The 25,007-nt window shown below is 44.7% G+C and overlaps 1 long non-coding RNA gene across 1 annotated transcript; it reads right to left on the bottom strand.

Annotated features, from left to right (window-relative positions):
- Positions 1–10,363: 10,363 nt before the first annotated feature.
- LOC135393226 (uncharacterized) lies at positions 10,364–11,724 on the bottom strand. Its single transcript, XR_010422537.1, has 3 exons — positions 11,700–11,724; positions 11,459–11,576; positions 10,364–10,461 (listed from the first exon to the last, which is right to left on the bottom strand). It is a non-coding gene; the product is annotated as an uncharacterized LOC135393226 (long non-coding RNA).
- Positions 11,725–25,007: the final 13,283 nt, after the last annotated feature.

The following is a 25,007-nucleotide window of genomic DNA, read 5'->3' as shown; positions in this document are numbered from 1 at the left end:
TGAAGCATGCAAAGGACATGTGCAATGACTTCAAGGAGCGTAGATATCCCGACGATCTCATCAACAATGCCCTAGCCAGAGCCACCTCCCTAGACAGGGAAAGGTTGCTTTCTCGTGAATCCAATAAGGCATCAAGTCATAATAAATGTACTTTCATTACACCTTACAACCGCACACTCCGTAATGTAGGATCTGTGTTCAAACGCCATTTAAACATACTCCACGCCGATGAATATCTCAAAGACATTTTCCCTAATGCTCCGACTATTACATTTCGGAGATCACGTAACATACGCGACTTACTCACTTCCTCTCGCAATAATCAACAGAGTCCCGGTTGCGCTCCTTGCAACAGCAACCGCTGCCAAACTTGCTTATTTATTGCAACATGTACCTCCACCTGTAGCACTGTTAATGGTTTAGTTTTCTCTATTCGGCAGTCCCTTCACTGTAACTCATTCAATGTTTGCTATCTCATTACATGAAAATTGTGCAATAAACAATACATAGGCGAAACACGTAACACCATCCGTGAAAGATTTTATGGCCATAAATCAGATATTGTTAATAAACGCCAGTCACCTGTATCGCTACATTTTAATCTTCCGGGACATGATCTGCATACGCATATACTTATCACCATTTTAGAATCCGGGTACGCTAATGACATCAAACGCAAAAATCGAGAATCCTTTTTCATTTCGAAATTTGCAACGTTACAGCCGCACGGCATCAACGTGTACGGCGGTCCATTACAGTCCTTTACACTATGAGTCTATTTATTGTATTATAACTTGTCTGCCATTTTTCACATCATACACGATGATACACAATCAGTAAGACACCAACTCCGCGTTACTTTCCCAGAGTCTGGAAGCTCTTAGCCATCAAGGTGCTGTGTGTCCTCAATCCTTCGCCCTTGAGCCCTAATTCCCCGTACGCATTCTAAAGCCTTTTGTGCCAACTGGCTGCTGTGCCTATTCATGAGCTGTTCACTGGTTTCCTCCACGTACAACTCCGACTCGTCTGTATGTATGTCTGTCTGACCTTGTCGAGCCACCTCCTACTGATTGCGTTTTGTTTTTCATTTTCATTTTTGTTGATATTTGTATCGCGTTTGTAGTTCTCTTCACCCTTACCTTCTTCTCTTGTACCAAGTGACTTGGTTTTTTGATATATGCTTCACCACTTGTAACAGGTCCTCAAACCTGAAGAAGTGCAGCCTACTGCACGAAAGTCTTGTTTTTAATGTATATAGTAAACTTCTGATGCTCTTAACCGTCTTTGTTATTTTAAAACCACAAAGAAAGCCAACTTGGCATGTTCTTTTCATTCTGACCAGCATGAGTGTGGCCGGTGCTTTACTTTCTAGTATCCTAGGCACGCGGCAAACTTAATGCTTTAAACGGAATGACAGTAACTTCACTTCCTGAGCAATCATCGTCCCGAATGACTGCGTTTTTTCAACACGCCCCCGCTTTCAACAAGCCAGGAGAGAACGACGCCACACAAGATTATAGTTGGTGAGGAGGTGAACTTACTGCCGTTCCGTTTCATTAAAGGTCAGCTATGCCGGTATCCCAAATAGTCAAAACGGTTGTGATATTCTGAAAGCCCACATCCAGCTCTCCCCAAAATACACCTTCATTCTCTCAGTAGATGGGTAGAAATCCAGCGAACCGGTAGAATGTAGGAAGGGAGTTGCCTCAGGACAGAAGCCGCCGATATTTCGAACAGAGACTGTTCTTCTTCTGGGCACCGTCCTCATCATTGGCATGGTATTTAAAGGGTTAGGTGTGACGTGTTTAAAGGTTCATGCGAATTGTGGGTCAACAGCCCGGAGGGAAGAAAGGTTCTGTACGGGTTTTTACGGCCGGAGTGAATGGCTGCTTTGTTAGAGTGTGGAGGGGATTATGTGAGCGTAGTGATCTAGGCTACAGACCGGTTACAGAAAAATGGAAGGTTCACGAACACGTGGACGAAACGGGACAACAGGCAAGAATTGGCAAGCATAGCGAAAGATAAGGAGGTTAGTGGTTACGTGGGGAAAAATTCCAGAACCAGCAAAGGTTTTTTTTTTTAATATTTGTAATGCAAAGTTGTGGCATGCAATAAAGAAAGTAGAAAGCAGTGGCCATGCATAACATGACAGATGATAATGGAGGTAGAAGGGAAAAGCATATTTTATTTGTGAAGTGTTTCTAGGGTGCCTTGTGATTTGTTGATACCGGACGGGTGAAGAGCGTTGAACTTGTATATGAGATAAGACTCCCTATCACGTCTGTCACGTGTGGATCTAAACCCGGTTTCTAGAATATATAGTTTAATGTTGTCAAAATTGTGACCCGGAACGTTAAAGTGTTCGGCGACTGCTTTGGGGAGTTTGTTGGACGTGTCGGTTCTGTGTCCGGTAAGGCGGTTGTTCATTTGTTGGCCGGTTTCACCAATGTATTGCATAGAGCAGTCGCCGCATTCAATGCAGTATATGACATTGGAGCTTGTGCATGTGAATGCGTGGTTAACGGGGTGGGTGTAATTGCTCGCAGTGCTTTTGATGGAGTTAGCGTGTTGAACGTGCTTGCATGTTTTGCAGCGCGGGAGGTTGCAGGGTCGTGTTCCCGTGTACGGGGTGCTTGTTTTGCTGATTTTGGCATTGACCAAGGAGTCTGCCAGGTTTTTTGCACGTCGGTATGTCACCTGTATAGGATTTGTGAATATATTGCTAAGTCGGTCACTGCTTTGGAGGAGGGGCTCGTGCTTCTGTAGAATGGCTTTGATGTTTGGAAGTGCGTTGGAATATCTTGTGATGAAGCTTATTTGGCACGCGTCAGGATTTTTTCGGTCTTCCAGAACCTCGTCTCGATCGAGTGTAAGTGCCTTGCGACGGAATTCGGTTAGGAGGGAGTCTGGATAGTCCCTTTGGGCAAGTGTACTGCAGAGTTCGTCAAGCTTCTCAGCGTAATCTGTGTCGTTTGAACAAATTCTGCGTAGTCTTACACTCTGCCCATTAGGAATTCCAACCTTACAGTGACGCGGGTGGTGACTCTTGAAGTGAAGGTATTGTTGTTTGTCAGTTGGCTTTTTGTACAGGGTTGTGATGAGGTTGCCGTTGTCTAGTGATATCGTGGTGTCGAGGAAGTTAATTAAGTGAGTTGACTGTTGTGATGTGAACTTTATGTTGCTATGCGCGGTGTTCAGTAGATCTATGAACTTTTGAAATTCATGTTCCCCGTGTTCCCATATTATCAGTATATCATCGATGTATCGAAGGTACACCGTGGGTTTCAATGAGAGGGCGCTGAGAACTTTGTTTTCTAAGAACCCCATGAAGATATTTGCGTATGTGGGTGCAACAGGTGTGCCCATACTTGTACCGTGTACTTGTAGGTAGTGTTCGCCATTGAACTCGAAGTAGTTCAGTTTAAGGACCAAGTCCATTAGAGCGAGTATGGTTTCCGTGTCTTTTCTGGTGTTTGTTGTAGAAGGGGTATTGCAGAGGGCTGTGATTCCGTCGTTGTGTGGGATGTTAGTATACAGTGATGTCACATCCAGCGTGGCTAGTATTGTGTCCCTACCAAATGTACGAGTGTTGTTTATATCTCTGATTATTCTGAGGAGGTGGGGTGTGTCTTGTACATGCGATGGCAGTGTTGTCGGAATATGGTTTAAATAGTGGTCCAGGAATTTCGAGAGTCTTTCTGTTGGTGTGTTGTTATTAGATATACAATTGGCCTGCCGGGGATGTCAGCCGTATAGAGCTCGTTGGCGTGTACCTTGTGGATTTTGGGCAGTAAATAGAAACGACCTGCGCCTGTGTTTGATGGGGTGAGATATCTGAGGTCATCACGTGTGATGAGCTTTCGTTCGTGGAGGTCCTGTATGGTATGGGTTATTAGCGCCGTGTACTCCTTTGTTGGGTCATGGTCCAGTTTGAGGTAGTGTTGCGTATTGTTGAGTTGCCTCTGAGCTTCAGAAACATATTTATCTGTGGGCCAGATGACGATACTCCCACCCTTATCTGCGGGCTTGATAATGATATCATCTCTGTCAGCTAGCGCTTTGATGATGTCACGCTGTGTTTTAGTGAGGTTGTGACCACGCGAGCTTTGGGAAATACCGCGAAGGATGTCGTTGCTTACTTGTTTAATGTACAGGTCTAATGCGGGTTCTCGGCCGTGATTTGGTGTCCAGGTTGATGGTAGTCGGAGGTCGTTGTTGTTTTCTTGTGTTGTACGAGCGAAGAATTCTCTAAGGCGTAGCCGTCTCGCAAAGTCTGATATGTCTTTGTGGATTTCGTATTCGTTAACAGAATTGAGTGTAGGGCAGAATGTTAATCCCCTAGAGAGGACTTGTAGTTCGTCGCTGGTTAGTGAGCGTGATATATCTATTACGGTGCTTGCGTCAGCGTTTTCTCGGGGTGACTCAGCGATGTTGCGGAGAGTTGTGGTTGTGGTGCTGGAAATTATTTGTTCGGCTGCTGCGTGTGTCGTGTTAGTGGGTCCGGTATCCGTGTCGTTGTTGGAATTAGGTTTTCCGAGTTTTGAGTGTTCCTTGTTAGCTAGCTCGCGGTTGAGTTGTTGAATGTGTAGTTCGAGAGTGTTTGCCTCCGCGTCGGTGAGACTGATATTGTTCATATGGGCCTGGATCGTAGCGAGTTGCGCGTGGCACTGTTTCTTTAATATTTCTAGAAACGTACTGGCTGTGTTGTTAAGGGCTGATGCCCACTCTAGCTCTAGTTCAGGTGTCAGTTTTCCTAATGCAGGAACTGTTTTAGGGGTGAGGCCTTTAGGTACTGTGTTGTGAGCCAGGTGGTGGGTGTAGATCCGTAGATGATGTAGGCATCGGCTACGTTTCTCCATGAGTTTTCGCATTCGTAGAAAGTTCGTTTACTGCATGGTAGGCTGGTGATTAGATAGTCAACGGTGTTTTCTGCGTGCAAGCACGTTCAACACGCTAACTCCATCAAAAGCACTGCGAGCAATTACACCCACCCCGTTAACCACGCATTCACATGCACAAGCTCCAATGTCATATACTGCATTGAATGCGGCGATTGCTCTATGCAATACATTGGTGAAACCGGCCAACAAATGAACAACCGCCTTACCGGACACAGAACCGACACGTCCAACAAACTCCCCAAAGCAGCCGCCGAACACTTTAACGTTCCGGGTCACAATTTTGACAACATTAAACTATATATTCTAGAAACCGGGTTTAGATCCACACGTGACAGACGTGATAGGGAGTCTTATCTCATATACAAGTTCAACGCTCTTCACCCGTCCGGTATCAACAAATCACAAGGCACCCTAGAAACACTTCACAAATAAAATATGCTTTTCCCTTCTACCTCCATTATCATCTGTCATGTTATGCATGGCCACTGCTTTCTACTTTCTTTATTGCATGCCACAACTTTGCATTACAAATATGAAAAAAAAAAAAAACCTTTGCTGGTTCTGGAATTTTTCCCCACGTAACCACTAACCTCCTTATCTTTCGCTATGCTTGCCAATTCTTGCCTGTTGTCCCGTTTCGTCCACGTGTTCGTGAACCTTCCATTTTTCTGTAACCGGTCTGTAGCCTAGATCACTACGCTCACATAATCCCCTCCACACTCTAACAAAGCAGCCATTCACTCCGGCCGTAAAAACCCGTACGGAACCTTTCTTCCCTCCGGGCTGTTGACCCACAATTCGCATGAACCTTTAAACACGTCACACCTAACCCTTTAAATACCATGCCAATGATGAGGACGGTGCCCAGAAGAAGAACAGTCTCTGTTCGAAATACCGGCGGCTTCTGTCCTGAGGCAACTCCCTTCCTTCATTCTCTCAGTTCGGTACAGTACCATGTCAAAAAAATAGGTAATTCATTCCGAAACACACATGGGCGCAGCCATTTTTATGACGTAGATGCGCCCGAACGGGCATTGTGACGTGTACGCGCCTTCGTACTTGTCAGTGGATTTCAGCTACGGCTTCTCGCGGCTTCACGTATCTGTGCTTGAAGATGGCGGACAGCCAGGTTCCGCCGTTCCGCGATAAGTAAACAGTGCAGCAGCTGCGAACTGATTCGCGAACCAACCTCTGTGCGATGTTGTGACTGGAATTCGTCGTTTGTGTTTTGTGAGCACGTACAATTTGTATCAAGTCGCGTCTGCGTCAGCCCCTTTACAGCACTTGCGCATTGTAGAGGCTGACGTTTCGACAGCCGTGTCAGCAAGAAAATGCCGACAGCGTTTTATTACTGCAGGAAAATTGTGCTATGCATTTGAGAAACCGCATACTGCTATGGGACAAGTTTTACGTACGATTTATCAATGTGCAACAGCGTCGACGATGGTATGTAACGACGAAAGGCGTAAAACGAAATACAAATCACATTTTAAACTTATTGTGGGATTCTGTGCATTTTCCAGAAGCTTTCTTTGAATCACGCACTCCCATGTCACGCTGCGTTGTGTGGTACGCTACAAACTACTGCATTTTATGTCTAGCATCTGGATATTGTTTGTAATGAACACCGTCGCACAAAAACATGCACACGAAAGCTCCAGTAGCCATGTGGTTGCACACTATGCAGACGCAAAAGAAGTACCAGAGCACATATTTGCACTTAGAAATGTGGTGTCTGAAGAGTTAGGGCATAGCATAGATCCTAGAAATCAGGTGCACCTTATCCTTCTGTAGAGTGCTCTTTCAATTCACAACTCAGCCCATGGGGTGTAAAAGTATTAAAGGCAATTATGTGACTTGTCGTCGTGGGTGACACCACTAGCCAGCCTCGGGATTAATTCCGTGCTCAGGAATTACTGTACAAAGCACTTTGTATGTAGGACGTGATAAGCAATATGTAAGTTGCAACCTTGTCTGCAGCATTCTCGATTGCCTCTTACCTTTACAGTTCGAGACACGTTACCAAACCATTTGCAAAGGGCACTCTTACAGGGACCGTGTAACTTGAGTTTTTAGTATAAAATTTATAAAAATATAAGTATACAATATGTAATATGAAATTTATATAAAATCAAAAATAACATTTATAAAAAGAATTTATAAAAAATAAATAAAAAGGCTTCATGGAAGCAATCCGTTAGCATACCCATTGCACATGAAGCACAATTATATATGCTTGGACATCATCTAATTAATCTTCTGAACCATATATGTGGCTGCATACGAAATTTTTTATGCGCATCCTCTACCTTCCTATTCCTACATGTGCACACGAAGAACAGTGCATATACGTGAAGTGGCAAAAAGCAACGCTAGACTCTACCATCATTGTGCCCCTTTAACTTTTCCACATTTATATGTCTGGTGAACAGGGAATATCTCACTAGAAAAGAAGACATTTGTGCATTGTTTGGCAAGCAAATAAATATATTTATTTACATTTTCCATAAATCAACAATGTTGTGACCTGGTGCAAATATTAATGTCAACAAGTAAAGTACTTACAAATTATTCCTATGTGCTCAAATGCAGATATGACAATTCTGTTTTTGTACCTCAGCACAGTACAGTTTCGAAATTAACAAACTGCACAGCATCAGCAATCTTAAAGTATCTGAAGAGGGGATCACATAAAGCTCCAATAATAGACTGCGCAAACAAAGTTAAAAAAAAAACAAAGTACTTCAAGAAAAATCTGAATAATCGGTTGCCGTTGTGATATGTACTGCTATGCACAGTTCATGAATGGAACATGTTACCTCATTGCATTGCCTCCATGTGAGCACTAGAACAGGCAGCTTTTTAGGTCGCTCTTTCCGTGTTTTTCTATTGTCTTTTTTGTTTTCTGTTTTTGCATTAGCAAGCATGGCCATAGTGAATCACAAGCAACCAAGGACAGGATGAGACATCTACAATGCGACTGCTAGCTCTAAACTGATATATTTATTAGCAGACTCTGGAATATACACACATATGCTGCTAAGAAAATGACAATTTAACCAATAGAATAACAGACAAGAAAAAGGGTTATATATCTTCCCCTCTCCTCATTCTATTTCACAGGCAGCCCTAGTATCATTCTGAGTGTGTCCGTGCGTTCCCTTTGAGATAACATATCTCTGACAGAAGCAAATCCAACAGCGGACTGCTTACGGATGCAACTATCTTGGATTTCTCTAACCACTTGTTATTTAACCGCTGCCTTGAGCTGTGTGTTCTGGAAATTTAGGCAGCATCCAGAGTCCCTGCAATGTGTTGCCATGTTTCTCGAGGGCCTGTGTTTCACTATGCCTCTCAGATACAAACTACCCCATTTCAACACAGTAGAAAACACAGATTTGTAAATAGCATCTGTTGATTGCACTGTACATACCCCCCACATAAAGGATCATAGTGGATACTACATCTTGTGCGATAATGTCAGGAACACAAAAAATATAGATTTTAAACCACTCTTACGTCGTAGTAGTATTTGTGTGAAGCTGCGCAATTCCTGTCCTGCAAATAATTTAAACCATATGTTTCATCTGCCAGCGTGGTGATCCCCTGAAAAGCAATTCACACTTGGCGGGAACTACCGGTTCTGAAACCTATCCCTGACATGCGTAGCCATCAGGTAGGAAACCCAAGGGCTGCGGTGGAAAAGACAAACACACACGGGCTATGTTCTCTCTGTGTATCAGCTGCTCTGGCTAGGTTTCTATTCACGCTTAATGGCCGTAGCAGTAATGCATGAAGACCACTGCTAAGTTGTGTTGAGAAACACCACTTTATGTTTGCCATGTCTAAATGAAACGTACCTGACCTGATCCAAATTAACCGTTCTGAGTCTGGGACACACAAAGAGAAAAACGCAACACACGCCACAACATTAACAGATAGCAAATGAGCTGTAACGAGCTCCACCTTGGGACAAAGTCAACAAGTAATTCACCAAAAGTCAATGAGCGCCTGAAATGTAACATCTCCAGTGGCGTAGCCCGACCAGGCCTCCGTAGCTCCCCGCATTCGCGGCAGTAGAAAAATAAAAACACGTCATAATCACGTGGTATGACATTGTCAGGCATCATGACGGATGCCCATTGGCCGAAGGAGGTTGCGCGCTCAGGGATTGGTTGACAAAGTTTCGAAATATCTGACAGCTCACTTTTCGCGGGCAGTCTCGGTAGTCGTCGGTCAGGCGGGCAGGTCCAAGCAAGGTCGCTGCGTCTCCGCGGCTCGCCGATGTCGGTTGACCACAACGACCAAAGAGGAAGTGTATTCGCGGGTTTGTTCGTGAGTTATAGTGACTCTGGCCATGTGCTGATCTTCGATAAAGTATCAACCTACGGACATTCTAGCCGGGTCGGAACTGGAGTGCTTGCTGAGCTGACGCCTGAGGAACACTTTCGAGCGCTGTCGCATTTTCAAATACAGTGACTAAGAAGAGAGGGTTCGTAACGACACAGGAATTTTCCGTGACTGTGTGACCTTCGGTGTATCGCCAGTATGAGAAGATGCTCATCTGTGAACCGCACGCACTCGTGGACTTCGCTCGCCTCCAGAAGTAGACTGTGTGTGCGTGGTTTGCAAGTTCGAACTTGGTTTGGTTGCAGTCTATTCAACGAACGAAACGTCCTGTACGCAGGGTGAATATATTAGTCAAACATTCGAATCTATACGTTGCATCAATAAATATGTATTTTGCCTGTCAAAAATGTCTTAGTTATTTTGGAATAACGGGCGGCAGGTATGAAAACCAGTAGAAGTCAATGGTAGCCAGGGCCGGCGGAAAGGCGAGCCAAACGGAGAGGTTGCTGATTGGCTGGCTGCTAGGCATCACGACGCATTTTCATTGGTCGTATGTCCAGTGTTGCCTGAATTATCTCAAACTATGGGCTCTATGGGGAGCTGTGGGCGCCTGGCCCGACCTCAAAGGTAGGGGGGGCTCGATACGAAAACTCCCCCCCCCCCGCTGATCCTGTGTCGACAACACACACATACTTGTGCACACTTCAAACTGAGGATTAAAAAAGGGAACGAAAATAGTTGATTTAGACGCTCACAGTACGATTACATGTATAGGCTGTCATGACCAATGAAGTGGTGTCACGAGATTGGAAGTATTTTGAAAAGCTCATACTTTGAAAACCATTCAAGAATGCTTCTTAGATAGACGCCATGAACTGCAAGAACTTTCGCGATAGTCACACTGGTCCCCCCCATATATTATGTTCTCGGATTTGCACGATTTGTGTGGGTCGGTCCGTGGCAGGTAGGGGGGGCTCGAGCCCCCCCTAGCCCCCTCGTGGCTACACCACTGAACATCTCTGACTGGTAGCAGGATGGCCCACGTTCAATTCCTGGTGCTAGCATTGACTGGCTTTTTCATGAATTATTTCTTGGAAGTTTCGTTGTGCTTGAGAACCATTCGTCAACCATTGTATCCTCATGAGGTGATGAGGGTTTGTCATCCCAAAGAGACTCCCTTTCTGGCATGTGTCCTTATGGATGCTCATCACTGCAGAAAAAAAGAAAGAAAGAAAGGAAAAGCATTTAATGACAAGAAATGGATAGTCGCATTTACTGCATAATGCTTGTGCACAACAGAAAGAATACTTTTGCACAGAAGGCTGTACTTCTTGATGTTTAACATCAAGTTACAAAATTCCAGAATATATGACATGTTGTAAGGTAGAGAATAAGTAGAGTTATTGAGTTGTCGAGTTGAGTTGAGGGGGCAGTTGTACCCCCTTTTTATTTTATTTTATATGATTATATAATTATCTTTATGTCTGTACCACCCCTCGCTCTCTACATTACAACATGTTTTATATATTCTGGGATTTTGTAACTTCATGTTAGACATTAACAAGAGCAGCCTTGTGCACGAAAGTCTCGTCTCATTAAAATTTAGATGCTCTCAACAGTCTTCTTTCTGTTGTGAATCTCTATCGCAGCATACCTGCACATTGCTGTTCTACGTACTGTGACTTTGCAGTAAGAGTATGGACTTTGGGTAAAAAGACTACACAGCACTGCTCAGGTATTTTTGCCTATCGAACAGTATGTATGTACGCAGTATGCACACAGTATTTGTGCACCGGACCCACTAAAAATGTAGTGAATGTGGCATTGCCCACGGTAATGCACCAAGTTGAACACAATTATTGTAGAATCCAGGTATTTTAGCTTACATGCCAAGCCAGTACCACACCAGTATCCAGTGTGAAGTTGTGACAAATAAATAGTTTCCATTTTTCTTAGCTCTCAGAAAACAGACAGTGAATTAATAAGAGTAGACGATGTTAACATGAATTCTGGGCTATTCTTCTGTTGAAGATTCACAGATAGTAAAGGCACCTTCCTCAATGGACGTTGATGACACTGAAAATTCTAAAATGTTATCAGAGGCGACATCAGCTTCGGTGTGTCAAAGGATTGTATGTCCAACAGTAATCCAGCTAACAGTAACAAAAATGTGCAAAAGACAAATTAAATGAACTAATGTAACGTACCTTCTATATCAGACAGTAAAGCTTGTAACACCCCATCCACAGGAACCAGTGTCCAGACACAAAAGTGCTTGAACTGGGAGATAGCAGCTAATCGGAATGGCGATCTTTGTTTTCCACCCTGGAAGCACAGGTTGTAACTTTGAGGGCAGATTTAAAAGTGGTGTCAAAATGTCTGCATGCGAGTGCACAAGAAAAGTTGAACATAGATGAATACTCAAATTATAACATCACATTGTCATACCTGTTGGTGGAGGTGGACTGCAACTAATGTGTCAGTAATTTCTTCATGACCAGATGCAAGCCAGATCATGCTTCATTTCCGCCTTCAGCGTGGACCTGTGATAATTCAGAAGTTAGATTATCAATAGTACTATTGTGTTGTTAATCGTGGTTATATCAGAGTAAGCGCAGTAGGACAGCTGCACAATCGATTCATTAAGCTTGCTATTTTTTATATCTGAACCTCGACTTACCATTTTTTGCTCTCGTTTTTTGCCTTGATCCTCCGTGGCACGTTCAAAATCAGGGTGTCGAACCGAACCCGAACCGAAAACCGTACCCGAACCGTTAATTTTGCCGGAACCGTACCCGAACCCGAACCGAAATTTTCATGGCACTGTTGAACCCGAACCGGAGCAGAACCGTAAAAAATAATAGCGGTAACCGGTTCGCAACAAAACGGTTCGGACATAAAAGAAGTCAGCATAAGAGTTCCTCTCAATCCCAGAACGAAGACACATTGGTATCATCATCACACGTCCACATCATGAATTTCGGAAATTATCACCTAGCAGACAAACGAGGACATATAGTAAGTATACTCTCAGCGTCTTTTTAACACGCTGAAGCGCAGTTGTCCTTGTGAGCGCCGTGTCTAGCGCCCCACGCACGCGCTGCGGCGTCTACTCTTCAAAGACGAGGCGCCAAGCGGACGAATGAAACAGGAATGGAGTAGGCCAGTTATGTAGCTCTATAGGACGAATATGTGATTAAGTAAGCTCCCAACATTTCCCTTTACACGTGAGCAGTAAAAATTACACAAGTTAGAAACATGAGAAGTGGAGAAGCAGCATACGCAGAACAGTGCATGTTTGATTGGTCGTGGTTTGAAAAGTAAATGCAGTTCTGCTTATTGGTAGTGCAGTTGTGTCGCCTGTTGCCTTTGCCTTTGTCTTGCCTTTGTGTTGTGGATTAACTAGTACACTGCTGTGAGCTCGGACAGAGTAAGGCTGGCAGGCTTATTTTCGACGTGCTTCCGTACGGTTTCAGATCGATTCACGCTACGAATGCAGTCTGCCGGCAAGTACCGTCGTCTATGTAACGCTGTCCATCTTATTAGGCTTCCTTTAAGTGTATTTTGCTGGCACTGTGCGTGTGAAAAAAGAGATTTTAGGAACAGAAAGTAGCAGGTCTACGACCGCTTCATCCATTTCTCATTTCTCTCGCTAAAGGGAGTACCTGACCGCTAAAAACGTCAATGCAGACAACAGCGGTACGCTATTAGCCACGCATTTCCTGATAAAAGCAGTTTTATGGAACATGGAGCGTTGAACCGGTTCGTGAACCGGTTCGAGGTTGAGAACCGGTTTGCGAACCGGTTCGATTTTTGGCATGGCCGAACCGGAACTGAACCGGAACGAAATCAAAGCAACGCGAACCCGTACCCGAACCGAACCCGTATTGTTTGCGGTTCGACACCCTGTTCAAAATGTTATGCGTCGGGCACCTCAGATTTTCATCAGACGATTTCGTGCCGAGATTCCAAATTGCCTCTGGAGTCGCGCGTAACCTATGATAACATTCGTGGACGAAATCCTTGCAGTGGAAATTAGCAGGCACCACTGTCAGCCAAGAGCTTCGCACTGCTTGGTCTTTTGGCAGCTTATAATAGGTAACACTTGAATGCACCGATGAATTGTTCTAACAGCGTAGCACTCTCGCATCTTCGACAACTTCGCCGTGGCATATTAACGAATCATATCGCTCCAGCCCATAAAAGGCAAGGTCAGAACAAGGAAGTGCACTTTCCAAACGACGCTGTGCCAAAAAAAAAAAAAAAAAAACATTCACATGCTTTGTTTCCGGCTTAGCAACAACATAACAGCTGTTCGCTTATGTACGATGCACAGAGGAGGAAACGAAAGAAGCCAAGCAGCCAAGCCAAGAGTCCATGCCAAGCCAAAGACAGATAAACCGAGAGCAGTGACGTCGGTGCGCCCGTGCGCAGGGTTTGCCGACGGTCTGACGGCCGGGCGTGGGAACTAAAAAAACTGTTTTCTAAAAAACTACGAACAGTTGGAGCAAGATATTTCGCACACATATTCAGTGTTCGGTAATGAACACACAGCGCGAGTATCGCTCAGTTCTGCGGCACTTCAAAATCGGCATATCTGACCTTTAGGTGTGGCTAGCGTATAAGGGGCTTATGTAAGTTCACACGCGCACACGTTGCGAATTATGCTGCAGCGTTGTATACACGAATACGTGCTAGAGCAGAGCTCAGGTAGTTTGCTTTCGCAATGCATTACGTGCAAGAGAACAGAAGAAGAAAAAGAAAAAAACGAAGGGGAGAATATTTCAAAGACCGAAGGTCGCACAGCCGACGACATATACGTCGGTTGGTCCGCGTATTGCTATTTATATACAGGATGCCTGCGATAACGGTAGAGATGGTCTCGAAGACATAGCTGTGTCAAAGAAAAACTGACAAGATTTTGTTGCAAACGGACTGATCTTGAAATGCAGCGCCAGGACACCCTGTGTATAGCTGACTCTGACTAGCATATTATTATAATATGTCACTTAATGACTACTACCCAAAACTGTCCCTAATGTCCTGTTGACCTTTAATTCTAAGTAGTCCTGGCAGTTTTCAGTTACTCTCTGTTGCTATTTCGTGACTCGAGAAGATCCAAATCATTGTTGCAGGGCACGACTTTTTCGGCAAGAAAGACGATGTCTACGAACCTAATAAATGAAGAAAAAATACGAAAAATAGTTTTTGTGTTCATGCACTCCAAAGATTCGCACTTAATTCTGAACCGTTATTGAAACCGGTATTTTTTTACCGGTTTAGTTCCGGTTCAGCTCCAAGATGGCGTCGACTCTTTCGGTTCGGTTCAGTTCCGGTTCGGCCAGAAATAACGGTTAATAACGGTTTTCGGTTCGGGTTCGGGTTCGGTTCGACTCTCTGGTCTGGGCCAAATCCAAGATCATTTAATATCCGTGGTAACTGTACACTGATGTTTTGATCGCCGTAAGACGTTCGTGTAACGGGACAGGACCACATGGCATCTCTCCTGGTAGGATAAGTTTTGGCTTCAGTGGAGAGTTTGTTTCGACGAGGAAAAAATATTTTGGTCACAATTCTTTGTGGTATACAACAATAGTGGCTTGAATCCTACGCGTTATGACAGTAGTAGATGAAAACGGAATCACTCAGAATTATATCAAAAGATATGGCATGCTGTGTGCTCACGCTCAGCGACGTGCTGATAGGCGCATCTCAATAGCTGTGTGATGGGGCACGGTGTTATGAGAGCACAGCCTCCCACACTCGCCCCTTTCCTCCACAGCCTACCCTCCTCCACCCTCTCCCACGGCACGGTGTTATGGGATCACAGCCCCCCTCGCATCATAAGGTACTTCCGACGCCCCTGCTCCTGTGCCGATGACACAGCTTAATACATTGTATCAAGACTAAAGGCCAGTTCCCACATATAGCGCTTTGCTACATAGTACTAGAAAATTGCACTATATTTTCCTCTTCGCATTGCTACGAACCGCTATAAAACCGCTCTTGTCGAAGTAGAGTCGCGGTCAACTTTTCTAGCGCTATATTGAGCGGTGAGTCTGCGTTAACCAATCGTGAGAGTCTTTCAGCCGTGACGTCACGGAAGCTGGGGTTTGTTTTGCTTCCGATCACTCGAAGCAGCAAGGCGGGAATGCGACGACGACGACGACGACGTCGTAAAAATGGCCACGAGTTTCATTTGCCCATGCATGGGTGTTTGGTTACTATGGTCTGGTATCGCGACCACAGCATCGAAAGTGTCATCCCCCGTCATGCTACGGATACCCGACGCCGACAGTAAGCAATCACGGTAGCACCGGTACATCATGTCGCAATTAGATATCCCGTGACACCAGCAGGATAGCGCTATGTGCTCGGTTGTATGTGAGAACGGCAGGCGGGAAAACAGCGCGAGATTTTGAGGGCTATTTTCTAGCGCTATAAAGCGAAGCGCTGTATGTGGGAACTCGCGTTAAGGCTCATATTTTTTTTTTGTTGTTGTTGTTGTCGACTGTTATAACGTTCACAATTACTGCAGTCCGCTTATACTTTGTCCTCCATGGTAAAGCAAAAAGGTCAACAGAAGAACAGAAGAAAAACAGGAACAGAAGGAACAGGAAGAACGAACAAAAACAGAAAAAGAAAAGCGCCAATAACCTCCCGATAAGTTCATGAGGAGTACCTCTTCTGGGTGAGTAAAAATAAACCACCATAGTAAAACTGACATCTAGCATACTGTGTTGCTGGACCCGTGTATTACATATACGCACGTCGCCCTGATAAAAGTGACCCAGCCGAGGGCGGTAGGAATGTGGAGGAGGTAAACATTGCTTCCAGGCAGCACCGTGTGTCGGAGATTTCCGGCGCACGACAAAAGAACCCCCAAGTGGTCGTAATTAACCGCACTCCTACCCTGCGACACTTGCAGCACGTCGTCGCACAAGTAGGCTGACTAACCTTACGGGTAAATGTGTCCCAATCTGATTTTTTGAAAGTAGGAATTAGCAGCCAATAGGTGCACGAGGCGAGCCACCTCTTCGTTTTATTGTGTGGGATGTATCTTGTATGCATAAATCGGCAATCCATTGCGTTCCCGGCCGGAGTCACACTGGTTATACACGTGCTCCAAATATATGACAACATGTCTTCAAATATGTGTAGCGTATGTATAATGATCGGTCACACTGGTTATACAATTCCTGTTTGACAACATCGTTTGGTTCAAACGCTTGTATAATTATACACCGTCTCGAACATGCCTCGTTCAAACATCGGTCACACTGGTTATATAACTTAACTCGAGGAACAGTAGGAGTGGCTTAAACCCTGATGTACGGCATACGCAGGTGTCACAATAACCAACGGAAGAGTTTATATATCCATTAGAGTTTGTCCATCATAACACTAAGCGCATTCTTTTCACTTGCACTGGACTGCACTACCTTGGACTCCACGCAAGACGGGTTTTCGGGAGCTGCACTTTCCAGCTGGAAGGAACTTTATTAGTAATGCCTTTCTTTTCAACAGGAAAGTGCTGCACGCAAATAACTCAGTTCAGATCTGGTGCAGGAGGTGCAAGCGAAAAGAATGCACCTACTGACAAAGATGAAGCGCCCGCCGCGCTTGCGAGATCACGTGCGCTGTGCTGTTCGCGTGTCCTTCACTGGCAGCGCACATGGGCTAGGTTACGCGACAGTCTGGGGTGTCACGCGACTTGAGTACAGGTACTAAAACAGTTAGTATTCAGACAAACAGACTGCATTTTAAAAACCTTTTACTCTGAAAATATCTACACACGTGAATGCTGAGCTTGTTGTCCTAGTTCAATGAGAACCCGCATGGTGTGCGGCAATCGCGTGCTGTTCAAGGCCACGTGCAGGCTTCAATGGAGAGGCGCACGCTCGCAATTGTTTGAATAGGTCGCTAAGCAGTCCACTCATTCTAGTCCACCGTAATTCTATATAAGTTTGGGTCACCTACCGCAAGCACCTAAAGAATCTGGTCCACGACGACTCAACCATTGCCCGCAATAGCTAAATAGTCATCTACATAAAATAAGTCATCTACGTAAAGGAAAATTATTCTAAGAGGAGCACTCGTTTCCGTTAATCTACTGTCAGTCTTCTGGTCAACGTCAGACAAGAAAGAGTACTCACTGTGGGAGTAATCCTAGATCCGATACACACACACTGCTTCTGTTTAAACACTTTTCCCTTATGGTGTATAATATGTGGCTCTACATATTTTTAAAATGCACAATAATTGTTCCACAAAGCAACCAACCGAATGCTGGAAGCGACCCAAACCGGACCTGTCAATGACTCTTTCCACAGGGATCTAAAATGCAAAATACCTTTTGTGGGTAGGGCATAAAATAAATCCCCCAACATCACATCACATGACCACTACTAAGAAACCGTCGTGTGTGTGTTCCTTCTTTGTGTGTTTTAGCGCTTTTGTGTTTTCGAACATATTAGCTTGGAAGAAAGCGTCGAAATAAAAATGATGTCTCCTCGCGGCCTCCCGCCATTGTGACGAAAGTATAAGCCACGTTCTGCCGTCCCTGTTATCTGCATATAACCCATGATCAACAACACATGTCTTATTATTTTTCAATGACGTCGGCTAGTTAGTACGAGAAAAACGGGACTTTTCATTCCCCTTGCTATTTATTCCAATGCGCAGGAGGGCATCACTGTTTACACATAGCAGTAGTAGTATTCACACCTCAACACTGTAGAATACTGTCTAATGAATGGCTGTGCGATCGTTGAGACCGGCGTATGTCTAAGTATAACCGAGGGCGACAAGAACAACCTTCTGTTTTTAGGCGTTGTCGAGGGGAACGTGGTATAACGGGTGTGTTCCTGACCTAGGCACTTCACTTACGACAGCTGTCACCCATTAACGAGCTGTGCCTCGTTTTCTTTCTGCTCGCATGTAATTGACGAGCGTTTCGCGTGCGCGACGAAGTTCACGACGCCAATAATGTCACAGCGCTGTCGCGCACCTAAGAGTTCGCGCTGACAGAATGGTACGCGTATTCCACTATAATTAGTTTCCTGACATTTTTAGTAGCGATTTATATTGGTAGTGCTGTCAAAGTTCCGTCACTCTCGAATTACCAGTTTATTTTACGTGTTGAAAACTATCGCATATTGCTTAATGATGCCTAATGATTACAGCTGTGTCGTACTGTCACGCAAATGCCTCGTAGTGGAGAAGCATCGAGACAGTTTCTCCCTGCGTTCCCTGCGTGAAAAGGGCGAATACAATTCGTTCAATGGCCCCTTTTCTTATAGCCGTGGCGAAGGTGGCCCGATCTGAAATTCTGTTCGCCTCTGCACGAACACGTTCCTACAACCTGTAAAGCCCGAAACGCATGGAGCGACTTCCGCCGCGATTCCCGCGCGTCGGCGTCGGCTCGACGAAGGTTTAACGCACGCGTGCTGGTTTTCGTCGTATATTCGCTATCATAGAGAACTATAATATATACAGGGTGTTTCCTTTTATCTGCAACAAATTTCCATAAAAAGGGGAGTTGCCTTAGAGCGGTTTTACTTTTGGCATACTCGGCGGGGCTGCTACTATAGGAAACCAATTTTTTGCTCACTTAGGGAACCAACTAACAGATATATTTTAATCAACTTTTTATTTCTTGGCTTTAGGGAGCACATTGCAATTGCAATATTAAAGCTTGGTCACCACATGATCCGCTCGAACCACTGATGAAGCACAAAAGTAATCTCAGCGCGTGCTATAGACCCAAGTATTTCACCTCGGCCGTCCGCTGGAAACAGAAAGTGATCGCCAAAAGAGCGACGGTGACGTCGATATGTCCGCCCTCACGTACCGTCACAGAAAAACGTAATGCTTCACGATCTTTGTTTATTTTTGTGTTTCTTGTTTTCTTGAAAGAACTTTGCGCATCACCACTACATATCAGAGCTTATTGTACCGGGGAAGGGCGCAGAGCTGTGTCCGGCAGAATGAAATGACTGATACGGTAGGCGACTGCGAACACATGAAAGAACGAAAGGACGGAAAAACAAAAACAAAACAAAGATCATGAAACATACCGCAATAAGGGTCTGCCAACATCGCGTATGAGGTTTTTTTTAGAGCGGAGATAACGACGTCACCGTCGCTCTTTTTGTGATCACTTTCTGTTTCTAGCGGACGTCCGAGGTGAAATTCTTTGGTCTATAGCACGCCCTGAGATCGCTTTAGTGTTTCATCAGTGTTTCGAGCGGATCATGTGGTGATCAGGTTTTAATATTGCAATTGCAGTGTGCTCCCTAAAGTCAATAATTAAAAAGTTGCTTAAAATATCTCTATTAATTAGCCCCCAACTGAGGAAAAGGTTGGATTCTTAGTAGCAGCCCCGTCGAGTAATCGAATGCGGAAAGTAAAACCGCCATAAGGAAACTCCCCTTTTTACGAAAATTTGTTGCAGATAAAACGAAACACCCTGTATATATATCAGCTTCGCGTCGCGACGCTTCCGGAAGTTCGGAGGGACCACCAATGGGAGCTGCCGGAGCCATTACGTGATTGCGATGGCTTCCGTATTATGTGCACGCCGGCGACTGATAGATGAACAAAGAAAAGCACGCCTCAGCCGGCGATTGCGTTCCCTGTTCCTACTTTATTTTCGTTGTAACAAAACGAGTGCTTGGGGAAGTCCGCTCCGACGAACAAAAACATGAACATAAAAATATATAGATAAATACCCGAAGATTTGGTGAGGCTTCGTTCAGTTCAACAGGCCATTTCGTATGCTGGTCGGTGGAACGTCAGAGTGGTTTGTGCTCGGACCAAACGACCGATTGTGCCGATACGAAAAGCTTAGGGTAGGAGAACTCCAGAGAATTTTTCCGTTTTGGAGATTTTATTTGCGTCCGGAAATCGTTCCTCGGAACTATATCCCCGAGAACCTGAAGGAACCGGAATATATAACCGGAAGAAAATAGTTCCGAAAGAGCCGCGTCCTTCGTGCTCCGGTTCGCTCACCTCTTCGTACAGCGCATGCGCAGCGCTCGAGTCTGTCGTTTCGGTCGGAGGACATAAACGCGGTAAAACTCCCTCGTGTAGCCTATCGAAACCGTAAAGCGCGGTTCACACTATTCTGTTCAAATGCGTGCGTGCTAGTGCGTACGTATGCGTTGACATTCTTCTTGTACCTGGAGCGCAGCCTATGGTTGCCTATTGTAGTAGAAATTAGGAGAAAGTAGCACAAATTGAAGATCTCCCTCTCTACAAGTTAAAACGTTCAATGGGTTCGGCTGAAAACTCGAAGAAGGTGACTAGGCAGTCAGTTTGAGAACAAAAATGGAACTAACTGTATTTGCAGAGAAACCCGAAAAAAAAGCGGGAAAGGAGAAAAGACACTGCTCTGTGTCGGCTCAGGTTACAGCCGGGGACGAGCGTCGTCGCAGCCCACAGTGGGGTTCACGGAGACACGTTTGAAAGTGAGCGCGTTATCGGAATATATTGTCGCTGGAAGTCCTCTTCGTGCAATGAACCTTCGAAAAGCGAGCATAAACGACGCCGCGGTTAGGTCGGACACCAGCTCCAGGTGTATCGCCCTCGTCGTCGCACAGGTGAATAAAGCGTTGTAGGAGTTGTTAGATCCTTCGTGTCACTTCGTGAAGAGCGGTCCGGCAAAATCGATACCGACAACTTCGAAAGGATGGCAGCGGTGCGTGCGATCCGCCGGAAGTGGAGCTGTAGGTGGAGCCGCTAGCTCTAGACGGAAACGAAGGCAAACTTGGCACTTGAAAATAATTCTTTTCACCAACTGTCGAGCACGCGTGACCCACCACCTCTCTCGTAGTTCGTTGAGAGTGGCTTGCACTCCTCCGTGCAGTGCGCGGCTTACGCGATCATATACGTCAGACGGTGATCCTTTGCCAAGATGATGGGTGTCATTCCTCTGGTTGTGCAATCAGCAGGGTTCTCCTTCCCTGGACAGTAGCGCCAGTCATCGGGGTTATAGATGGACTGAATTTCGTTTACTCGGTTGCAGACGAATGGCTTCCATATCGCCGCAGATCATTTGATGCAGTGCAGCACTATATATGAGTCCGTCCAGAAATAGACCGGAAGAGCGCCCACCCGGAGTCCTTCTTTAAAGGGACCGAAAAGTGAAAAATAACCCCCATATTTTTGCCCACTGTCGTGCACAACATCATTGTTTGATAAGACACAGAAAGCATTACTTCTCAATTCGGCATATTTTTTACGTATAAATATTTTGAACATTGCCGGAACATTGACGGTGCTGCCAACAAACGGCGAAAAAGAGAAACTTGGATTTCGGCGGTTTCCGGTCCAGGGCTCCCAGGGATTGGTCAATCCTGACCACGTGAGAGCTAATTTTATAGAGAACAAAGTTGACGCACAGGATCTTACAGCTAAACGACATTTTAAAAATGACGCTCACTTCCATCGTTTCTACGTTAATAAAATATTCAGCTAGTTCGCCGCTACGGGCTACGATCCACCGCGCCATCTGCAAAGCCGTCTGTGTTATCGCGTTTATTGTTTACGTCGTGGGTGGTCATGTTGGTCGCGCGAAATAGTAAAGTGGATGACATGTTCGTGGCTGCTGTGTCACGTATTCAGGATACCTACATATGCCTGGTGTAGTTTTGGTGTTCGGGGATGCAAAAATCATGTTCGTTCATCTTCGTTTTCTGCCACAAGAGGAAAGAGCGCGAGAACGAATGTGGTTCGAAACACTCGGCTATTAGATGCAGCAGTCGTGTCGTGTGTGCTGAGCTTATTTTGCTGCCGATGACTACGAAGAAGATGCCGTAGACGGCGAATTGTGAAGGCGTCCGCAGCAAACTGCCGTTCAGTAACCAGTGATCAGAACCAGTAACCAGAGTCACCGAGGTGACGAGTTCAACACAACTCTTAGGTATGTACAGGCGTCACACATGTATAAATTATAATATAACGATGACGTATTCCATCTAACTTATGTTATCCTACTTGTCTCGTACTCAATATTGTCAACATCAACAAATTTAATTTTAGGGGCCTTCCAGTGTTGAAGTGCCGCAAGACCACTACGTGTTGTGTGATCCAGGCACTCAAGTTGACATGACAGAAATAGCTGAAAGCAGGTATGCAAAGTCCAGATATGGAAGCAGGAGATTTGTTAGGTGCTGCAGACTTTGTGACATTTATGGAGTCTTTGGACAGGTGCAGAACATTAGTACCACGTCAACAGTAGGAGAAGAAACCGATGAGAACTGCTAGCTTATTTGAATGGTAGAAGAATACTTCCTGTGTGAAGAGGTGTAGTTATGACTAAGGAACGCTAATTAATTTTCTAGAGATGCACCTCTACACTAGAATGACCACTGAAACAATGAAAGTGCATTGTCTTTTAAGCCCCACTACTGGAATTGTGCAGTGTGTGTCACTGCTGCAGTGAGCCATGCAAGGTTACCACATCATATTGGTCCTAAATTTGTAGAGTTCCTCTATCTCAGACGCAACCGTCAGTTTTCTTTATTGCTCTCCCGATCCTATCTTCTCAGAGATTGATGTGGTTCTCCATGCATTGCATGGACATTGCTTTTTCTACTCATGCTTTCAAGTTCTTGTTCTGTTGAATAAATCTTCAGTTGAGAGTTTGCAGCCATCACGCTGTCTACTGTGTTTGCCTCTATCTATATTGATGTGCCATAACGGTATGGCACATCAACATGCCAATAACCGAACAACAACAACCAACCAATGTTTCCTAGTCCTACTTTTGGATGGAAACTACACGATGTGGTAACATCCACATATATAAAATTTTAGTCGACGGAGATTGGCTGTTTTTGTACAACCTTCATTGTACTTTTCTTTCGTCTCACTTAGCATGCATGAAGAAAAGTTCTCATCTTCATCAAGATGACAGGTCACTGTTGGATCTGCAGCATTATTGTCCCTGTAAGCTTTTCACCAACGGAGAATACAAAAGTGCACACATGGTAAAATATAACTCGCTTGTTAAATTCAAAAGGGAGAGACGAAACTGTTTATACTTCTCTTGTTTATTTTGTTGCAGGTTTTACAACTCTATCAAGTACGTCAAAATATCAGAGGGCAGGAAGTCCTACTCTGTTTCCTAAATCCCTGGACAATAAAAAAAAAGAGATATAGTTTGAGTTGTGACAAGATGTTGCTTCTGCTCTTATATTATATTTCAATTAAATGTTACGATGCATTTGTAGTGTACACTGAAGCCAGTTTCAATTTGCAGGGCTGTCAAAAGTACTTTACAAAAGTACATCTCAATTACAGTAACAGAGAACTTATGCAATAAATTATTTAGCCATTTTGAAGTACTATGCACACCAATGGTGCATGGTTAACTTTGAACCCAGATCTGGGGTTAATAATAATTGAAGTCAGCCCTCAAGTCCTTCTTTACAAATGTTAGGTGACGTGATAATGAATCAGTCACAAGTACTCCGTTTAGCAAAACAGAGTTAATTAAGTGTTAAATCCCGATCTTGGTTCAAATATTAATTGACATTTGGAAACATGGTCACTAAGAAGTGTACTAAAAGGTTATGAACACAGTTCAGCTGAATGACACTGATGAAAATTATCTTACTTACTCCTCCCATATACAATTGAGACATGAGTATAACCTACAAATACATCTATGCCCACAGGTTACTTAACCCTCCAGGAACAAACATATGAACTTATATTATGCTGTGACAGCAAAGAAAAAGCAATGAGAAAAACTTGCAGCAAACAAGAAACGAAAATATGCTGACATTAACATTCCTACAAGTCAGCGCACTGATGGGAAAGCATCCCTAATAGCATGCATGACGCAGATTGAGATCCAGTGGAGTACTTTCTATTGTATTTTCTCGGAGCATCCCATATCCATCTTGTGAATGGCCGACAGGTGATATAACGGAATTTCCTGCACAAATAAGAGTTTTCCGTCCAGTTTGCCGTTCAAGTAGCGCGTAAAGACCACACGGCGCTGCCGTGTATGCTGCCATGCTCTTCGGTTTCTCGGATGTATGTAAAAGACACTTGCAGTACTTCGGTGTCAAGGCACAGTATTTCGAAATATTCGTTAGTTCTGATGCAATTGTCTGTCTGCTTTTCACACGCATTCTCTACCTCTCGGCAGCAAAAACCGTAGTATCCATCCGTAGTATCCGTCGGTTTGCTTTTCACACATGGACACCTGCACGACGAAAAAACAGCGTTTGTTTCGGCTTACACAAGTGCTTCTCCCTGATACATGGAAATTTCACAAAGCAGTCCATGTTCACGGCACGGTGAGCTACTGCTGAGGACGAATGCGACTCCGATTAATCTCTGGACGAGGAATCTTCTGCTGCTGCGAACACACTTTCCAGCACGCTAACGCACGAACCAGTGTTCCGTGTGAGCGACAGTTCTCGAATGCGAAATTCCAGCCCACTCATGTTCAAGAGGCTCGACATTCTCGGCGTAGAAATTCGTCACAAATGCCCACTGCCATTTTCGTTTTCGCCGGATTAGCGCCCGGAAGTGCGCGTATTACATGCGTCCTCGACAGATGGCGCGGGGTCATGCAATTGTTGACAGACTGCCCGGTTTCCCACTAGGTCCCTGGACATGCAATTATGGAAAATTCGATTACAGAAAAACTACAGCGATTTCATAGGGGTTCTTTGATATTTGAACTTTTGATGGTTCAAGCTTTTCGCTGAACGTAAAGTTTCGATAGGTTTACAT

This window comes from Ornithodoros turicata, chromosome 4 (assembly GCF_037126465.1).
Source record: "Ornithodoros turicata isolate Travis chromosome 4, ASM3712646v1, whole genome shotgun sequence".
Lineage (NCBI taxonomy): Eukaryota > Metazoa > Arthropoda > Arachnida > Ixodida > Argasidae > Ornithodoros > Ornithodoros turicata.
The sequence above is the reverse complement of the archived record's forward strand: the minus strand, read 5'-3'. Positions and strand labels throughout refer to the sequence as shown.